Here is an 8656-nt window from a genome sequence, read left to right as displayed (position 1 = left end):
GGTCTGGGGAATTCATCGCAGGAAACGTAAAGGAACCAAGCAATCGATGTGAGGCTCGCGGACGCGGTTCGTGGGAGCCGACGACGTCCAAGCCACGATCCGAGCAGAGTTGCAGCCTTGCTTCCTAGAAGACTGGATATTCTTTCCGGCGGGCACACAATACTTAGCATGCTTGCGGCTGATGCGGATCGCAGGAGGTGGATAACAGGACAACCAATACACAAAAATAGGTCGAGCACGGCACAGAGCACGCACCAACGTTACTGGATTTTCTTCAGTTCTCAAACTGCGGAGCTCCGCCTGACGCCTAGCTGTTGCGCTGCGATTCCGGGCGCGCGCGACGGAGTTTGCCCGGCAAGACGCCCGGCAAGGCGCCAAATTACAGAGGCTAGTGTAGCCAAACCCCACGGCCGACCCGACATAGCAACACGTGAAACACGTTGCGAGCAGTGTGCGGCGGTGTCTCCTTTTGGTTACGTTTGTGCTCGTAGCCGCGTGTGCGGTGTTTGTGCATCGCGTGCTGCAACTGCATGAACCATGCCACGCTCTTTTTGCCACAGTGTGAAAGCGGGTACGATTCTGCGCGATCTGAGGGAGAGAAGAGATATTTTTTCAGGCCACCCAGCGACGCATGAACGCCTTGAACTCTGGAAGCACGCAGTACCAAGGCTGGACAAAACGCTTTCGAGCTCGTCTTCCGTTTGCGATCTTCACTTCCACGATGATGACACCTTGAAGGTCTTCGAGCACAACATTTGTGATGATGTGGTAGCGATACCGTGCGACAAATGGACACTTAAGCACGACGACGTGCCTCGCCTGTTCCCGAATTGTCCTAAGTATCTTTTTAAACCGACACGGAAACGAAAGCACCTACTCTCAGACTGTCCCCGGCAAAAAGCAAGCGCCGAAAAGAACAAGGTGAGCGGTCGATTGCAGCAGTTCAAGGCGAGCCGAAAGCTGTACTTGTTAGAGTGAAGGACACATTGAAGCCCGCTGGAGAGGCTCATCGATCAAACAGAGCTAGCTCGAGCAATAAGATTCAGGCTAGGCTACTGGAAATTACATTTCCATGTGTTACTCCTGAAAAATGAGTGATGAGCACAGCTACTTGAGAGGTTAACCAGACGACAGTGTTGCGTATTACCTACCTGGGTATGCTGTACACAAAGTGAGCAAGTGCACAAAGTGCCAGTTGTGCCTGCACGACATTAGTTCAGCAGCTCCTGTCGTCGGTTCTGACGCATACTTGACCTTATATCGTAGCTTCAAGGAAGGCAGCCTGAGGCACCCCAGCATTAAGAGGCTCCACTTCGTGAGAGTTGTATATGAGTCAGTTTCACTTTCTCTTGATGAGGAAGGTCTCTGTGGGGACTTGTTTTGGAAGGTCATTGACGAGCTGGATGAGTGCAATCTAGCGCGGCTGGGTTGTAATTAGCACAAGCTTACGTTCAGGTGCCAAGTGTTGTATTTTTTTATTGGCACGCGGATGCATTTTTACGCGAGGGATGTCAACCGTCGCCTTCAAATTCTCGAGAGAGTCGATCGCCATCGCCAGAAAAAAAAGCTCGTCTATTATGAAACCGTGTCCAACAATTGAATTGCGTGTGCGTCTTTGTGCATCGCACTAAGTGCTTTTCGCGCCACCGAGAGAATAAAGTTTCTTTGCTTTGCTTACTTTTCGTCTTCAGTAACGAGTGTACGCAAAGAGCGGCGGCGATACTTTCCGGGCAGCGTCACCGCTGCTGCTTTCTCCTGTTCATTCCGCTCATTGATAACCTCTCCCCAACGTCTGAAGAGGTCCCTAATGACTGTAAAAATTGGAGGTGCATTGCATGACACAATTTTAAGGCAAAGAATGCCATAATTTTAGACAAACCCCCGAGATTGGGGAAACGACGAAGGACAACACAACACACAGAGTGTCACACAGAGTTGAGACTCTGTGTGTTGTGTTGTCCTTCGCCTTTTCCCCAGTCTCAGGGGTTTGTCTAAAATTATGTTAAACCTTCACCAGCTCGTTTGCACCCTAATTTTTTCGTAAAGAATTCCATTTGCTGTACAAACCGCCAGCGCGTCGCGCTAGGAAGCGCAAGGCACCGAGCTAACGTTGGCCGCCGCGCCATCTGGCGAGCAGAAACGAAAAAGAGCCACGCTTCGACGGCCGCCGCGGGGGGAGTTTAACAACTGAAGGGGTCTAGTAACGCTGGAACCATGGAGAATAGAAGGGTAGGAGAGGGAATGACGTCAGCCGTGTAGCCTCTACAAGCCATGCTCCCTCGACGACTCGTCTCTTTCTCATTTTCCTCCTTACGCCCCTCACTTATCAGCGCAACATGACCACATCACGCTACCGTCGCTAGCCTTCGTCTTGCCTTCGATTTGATAAAACCTACCGGACGAAGCGCGCGCAAGTCTGCAAGGAATCCTCCTACAATCAACCATCCGTCTCGCACGTGACTTGTCACAGGCACCAATCGCCAAAGAGATCTGCGGTCATGCTGGGCACAATATCGTTTAAACTTTTCATGACTAGGCTTCACCAATATTGCAACGTCCCCCTCCTAGTACTTATAACCTCCTTGGCTGGCACGCACGGAGAACGATTGTCGCCGCCATGTTGAAATAAAACGAACCTGATCGAGCCAGGCCAAGCTTCAGTTTAGTGCACAATTAAATCCAACATACTTTATTACAAGTAATTATATAAATGTAAAAACATTCTTTTTTTAATGTTTAAGAGTTATAACGTAAGTCCACTAAAACAGGGACATTCATGTTGCGTCAAATGAGTTTCGTCGTAACCGCTGTCGTCAGAACCAGCGAACGTCGGCGCATCGCCATCGCCATCGTAACCAAAATCAAAAACAAAGCAAGCTTCAAACCACTGATCTCTATTTTAGTAGATGGTATAGACGCTTTGCAGCAGCTGTGCATAGGCGCCGCCATAACTGACCTTCAATTTTTGTTTCCTCTAATTTCGTTTACTTCACTTTATCATCACCATAGCAGGCCAGGTTATTGCCTTTTCAGATTTTTTTGTGTCCTTCTCCCCAGACATTGGCCTTTGTGGAGGCTCGTCAAGGCCCATTTCAGTGGCGCGGCATCTCGATAAGACAAAAGAAGGTCAGCAATGGCGGCTGTAATCTGGCGCGTGTGCAAAGCGTCTATATGGGGAGAAAGGAGAAGCTACCGACGGAGTTCGGACGCGTTTTCTTGAGCTCCCGCTATTAGGCCTAGTACCTAATACCGATGACCTCGAACACCCCACCGACTTGCAGCTTCTCACCTGCCGCGGCCTTATCCGTGGACGGGAACCTTGAGGAGACGGACACGCACCCAGCAAGCCAAGCAAGTCCTGCCCCCGCCGCGACGGACCAGCTTCCCACTTCGCTGATCGCACCCGCAAAACGCAGCGCGGAGGAGAAACCTTTCCTTGGTGAATCTTCCACAACTACCAATAACGTAGATTCGGCGGTAATCGCGCTGAAGGCTCTATTTGCGGCGATTCCGAGAGAACGCCTCATTGACATCTTTAAGAACTTTCTCGAAGAGTCCAGTCCAAACAAACCCAGCAAGGGCAAGAAGAAAAAATCGGACAAGACGAACCCGCCGACGGCGAATTTATCGCCGAACTCAGCAAGCGTTGCTATGTCCGAAGCAACAACGCCAGCCCAAGAAACGCCGAGCAAAGCGGCAAGTCGGCGCCAAGACGCCGATACAACTGCGCTGATGATATTTAGAGCTGGCTGTGCGCACGATGGCGCGGCCGCAACCGAGTGGCAGGGTCCATTGCCCTCAGACGACAAAAAATGGACATTAGTCACCTAGAAGAAAAGAAAGCGGGTACGAGTAGACCCCTCACTCCAAGCCCACGGAACGGTACGGCCCCGACAGCGCCTGTTCGAGTACAAGGTTCGCCCTACGAACTCTCAAGTCTCGATAAAGCCTTACCTTCAACCACTCAAGGCGCAATGCACCATGCTGCGCACTACAGCGTCGTTCTCGATGCACATCATCGAGCAAGTCAACACCATTTCGGTCCGTACGGACACGGAGGAGCTAGCAAAAACGCTAAGCGAGATTACAGAAATCAAAGTGCAGGGACGCGAAGCACTTCCAGTACAAGTCTTCCGCACGTATGGCACGTCATACACCAAAGGTATCATCTATGATATCTACCCTAAAGAGCAGGACCCGCGCGACGAAGTCCTCAACCGCGAACTCGAATCGGAGAAGGTCGACACCGTGGCCACCCGTCGGCTAGGCAAGTTGAATACGGCTGTCATTACATTCGACGGAGAGAGACTACCGAGGTCGATCTTCCACGGCAAGCGCTACATGAGGGTATTTCCACACAAGCCAAAGGCTGTTACGTGCCGTAACTGTTACAGGCTGGGCCACAAACCTGACATCAGCCCGAATAAGGCGGTGTGCCCGACCTGTGGAACTTCTCACCTAGCCGACACTGACCCCGCCAAGGGACCAGGATGTCCGGACTCTACTCCCTACTGCCAGGGGTGCAAGAAGAAAGGCCACTTGGGTGCCCAATGTGGTCGGCAACGAACAAACGGATGCGGGAGGACATCCAGAAATTGAAAAAACAACACCGACTCCAACAGCCGTCGGAGAACACAGAAAAAGTAAAAAAATACTACGAAAACACAAAGCGGCACTTTATGAGCTGACAACGTGAAGCAGAACATCCAAGCACCCCCACCGGCCCCCACTGGAGGGTCAGAAACACAAGAGCTTCGCAACATGCGCAGCTACCTCAAAGCTGAACTCGACAGGCTTAAAGCCACAGTCCAGTCCCAGCAAGAGGAAATCAAGCAATACAGGGAAACTGCTAACCGGCAAAAGGCGGTAGCAGCCCAAATCCTCAACAAAAATTATCAGAGTTCTCCAGTGGAACTGTCAGGGGCTCCGCAAACGGGCAGCGGAACTCCGAGTACGCTTTCTGGATAAGCCTGACGAACGCCCTGACGTACTGTTACCATACCTCGGCAAACCCTCACTCATGAGGGCCCTCACTCACTCACCCTCACTCACCCTCATCTTCACAGGTGAGGTGAGGGTGAGTGAGTTTCTGAACGAGGAAAATTCATGAGTGTGAGGGTGAGTGAGGGCCGTGAGGGCGGTGAGGGCCGTGAGGGCTGTGAGGGCGGAGGGCCGTGAGGGCTCTGAGGGCCGTGAGGGCCGTGAGGGCCATGAGGGCCATGAGGGCGATGAGGGCGGTAAGGGGTATGAGGGCCATGAGTGCGTGATTGGCGTGAGGGCGGTGAGTGGCGTGAGGGCCATGAGTGCGTGAGTGGTGTGAGGGCGGTGAGTGCGTGAGGGGTGTGAGGGCCATGAGTGCGTGAGGGCAGTGAGTGGCATGAGAGGCGTGAGGGCCGTGAGGGCGGTGAGTGCATGAGGTGTGTGAGGGCCATGAGTGCGTGAGGGCGGTGAGTGCGTGAGGCCCCCTTCAGATCGAGCATCTTTCTCAGCAATATTGGTGTTAATGGCGGGTTGTTCTCTAGCTTTCCCTAGATCGACACGAATTGCTGAGATCGGGTCTGGCTCGAAATAAGCAATCAACTCGGAGCAATTCGAATACGTTTGAAGCGGCTGCATCCAATCAGGGACGCAAAATGTTCACGTGATACCTCGTGCCGGTGATGATGACACCGAAAGACTTGGTTCTGGATTGAAATCGATCGTTTTTTTGGAAATAAACTGTTTCAGAGAGGTACATTAGTATTCTTAACGAGATGTAAATACATAAAAACACGTTTATAACGCGTAATTTTGTCTAAATAGTGCAAGAAAAATAAAATTTTATGATGACGATGGGGAATTGCAGCAATTGGTTGCTGCGTGTGATCGCGGGCGGCCCGTGTGGCTGGTGTTGCGATGTAAAGTTTCTGGGCGATATTGCCCCATCTGAAGCTGGCCTGAGTGGCGTGAGGGCCATCAGTGAGTGAGGGGCGTGAGGGGTGTGAGGGCCGCAAGGGCGGTGAGGGGCGTGAGGGCGGTGAGTGGCGTGAGGGCGGTGAGTGGCGTGAGGGCGGTGAGGGCCGTCAGGGCGGTGAGGGCGGTGAGGGCGGTGAGGGCGGTGAGTGGCGTGAGGGCTATGAGTGCGTGAGGGCCGTGAGAACGGTGAGGGCCGTGAGGGCGATGCGGGCCGTGAGGACGGTGAGTGGCGTGAGGGCGGTGAGTGGCGTGAGGGCCATGAGTGAGTGAGGGGCGTGAGGGCCGTGAGGGGCGTGAGGGCCGTGAGGGCGGTGAGTGCGTGAGGGCCGGGAGGTTCAGTGAGGGTGAGTGAAGGGCTGAAGGTGAGTGTGACTGTAAGGGTGAGGGTGAGTGAGGGGCTGAAGGTGAGTGTAGCTGTGAGGGTGAGGGTGAGTGAGGGGTTTAGGTGAGTGTGGCTGTGAGGGTGAGGGTGCGTAAGGGCGACCTAAAATGCCGACCTCTGACTGTTACTTCAGAAAACGAACACCACAGCCGTCAATCTTTATGGATACCTGGTATACTCCAGTCCCTCCATAACCACCAAACGCCCTGGAGAAACGACTTTTCCTCCAGGGAAGGCTCTTGTCTACGTGAGGGACGACTGGCCTCAACACCAAGTCGACCTCACCCCGTACTCCGACGACGGGCAGGAAATCGTGGCGGTGCGGATCCAGGTTCAGCAGCACCACATCGTCCTAGCATCCATCTACTACAGACCGATCAAGTCCGCGACACAGCAAAGAACCAATCTATGGATCTCCCATATTCACGATCTTGACCCCAAAGAACAAAAGCTCTACGGAGGAGACTTTAATCTCCACCACCCTATGTGGGGATACAATCATGAATCTCCGGGGGCGAAAGACTTAGTGGGCGAGATGCATACCTTCCGCTTAAACCTGGTCAACAAGAAAGGTGTCAAAACAAGACTAGGAGGTTCCGGGCAGTCGGATACCACACCCGACCTCACTTGGACCACGAACCTATATATTCAACACCACAAGTGGAAATGCCTACCGGATACGTGGGTTAGCGACCACTTCTATATCCGCTTCGAATTTTGGCCGACGAGACGGGTAGAGGACAAGGTTAAAAAACGCACGGCCAACATCGTACACTGGGACAAATTGAGGGAAGCCCTTAACAGCGAGGACCTCGAAAACGCTGACTTTGAATCGCGCCTCAACAGCACCCTGAGGACTGCAACCATCAAAAAGGACATCGGTGAAGATACTCCAACACCCGATTTCCACCTTCTCAAGCTGTGGGCCAAGCGACTGCAAAAGATACAAAAGTACCGTAAAGGGCCGAAGCCAGACGCATCATCACCAGGGCTACGGTGGAAGCGAAGGTTTACTCACAAAAACTCGACGAACACCGCTGGCTCGACTACAGCGCATCACTCTCCGAGAAAACGTCGATATCGAAACTGTGGGCCACGAATCGCGCGCTTCTTGGAAAGAAGAAATGCAAAGGGGCAACACTCACACTTGCCCTTAAGCTCAACAAGACTGAGAAACAATTAACTCGCCGGAATGGCAGGGGACCTCTTTTTTCCCCAGCCCGACTTGAGGAATTGTCCTTCTCCACACCACCACGAAGTCCTGGATCCGGATTACGGCATGGACCGGCCCTTCACGCGGGGCGAGCTCGAAAGCTCTCTTCAACGTGAAAAAACCCACACAGCCCCGGACCCGACAAGCTCACCATGACAATGCTGAGAAATCTCCCAAATCTTACCAAATCCGAGCTTCTAGAGTGGATTAATGAGATCTGGGAGACTGGCAAGCTCCCCAAAAGCTGGAAACACTCCCTCGTCATCCCGATCCCCGATCCTGGCAAAGACAAAGGCACCCTCACAAACTACAGACCAATCTTCCTTACGTCTTGCACCTGCAAGGTAATGGAGCGCATGGTACTTTAAGAATAGAATAGTTTCTCAAATCCAACAACTCTTTCCACCCGGCCCATACGGGGTTTCGACCCGGCGTCGGCATCCAAGAAAGCCTGGCCCTGATATCGGCGGATATTATCCGCAACATCAACCCTGACCGCTCCAAGATCAGAACCATCATCACAGTTGATGTTAAAAAGGCTTTCGATTCTGTTCCACACTCAACAATCTTAGAAGTATCTCAGCGCCTTGGCATCACTGGGAGATCCTTAAACTTCATCAAGGCTTTCCTCGAAGGCAGAACCTTTTCGGTCCGCTGCGGAGCCAACTGCAGTGAACCCAAGGCCACCCTCGTAGGTGTCCCGCAAGGATCTGTCATCTCACCGATGCTTTTCAACATAGTGATGGCGGCCCTACCGTACGAACTAAAAAATTAACAAGCTATAGGGCTTACGATGAACGCCAACGACGTATCGATCTCGACCAAGAGCGAAGACATCGAAAGGCAAGAAGCCATACTCCAAGCCGGCCTAGACATGATTGAAGCCGACCTTCACAAGGTAGGGCTCCAAGCCTTCCCAGACCAGACAAACTATGTCACCATAGCACCCAAACGACAACGAGTAATGAAGATTGGAGACCAGCTCCATCTAGTGCTCGCAGGAAAGCGAATCCAGCCCTCTACGTCTGTCAAGATCCTGGGAATTACCGTGGAGGAGACAGGCAAAGGGGACATATGGCTTCAAGACACGCTGAAGTACTGCAACT

General features: G+C 52.6%; 1 pseudogene; it reads left to right on the top strand.

Annotated features, from left to right (window-relative positions):
• The first annotated feature begins 307 nt into the window (after positions 1–307).
• On the top strand, positions 308–1600 carry LOC115319503 (annotated as a pseudogene).
• The last annotated feature ends 7056 nt before the right edge of the window (positions 1601–8656 follow it).

Source organism: Ixodes scapularis, unplaced genomic scaffold (assembly GCF_016920785.2).
Source record: "Ixodes scapularis isolate PalLabHiFi unplaced genomic scaffold, ASM1692078v2 PGA_scaffold37__5_contigs__length_485616, whole genome shotgun sequence".
Classification (NCBI taxonomy): Eukaryota; Metazoa; Arthropoda; class Arachnida; order Ixodida; family Ixodidae; genus Ixodes; species Ixodes scapularis.
Note: the sequence above shows the minus strand (reverse complement) of the source record. Positions and strands in the feature narration are given on the sequence as shown.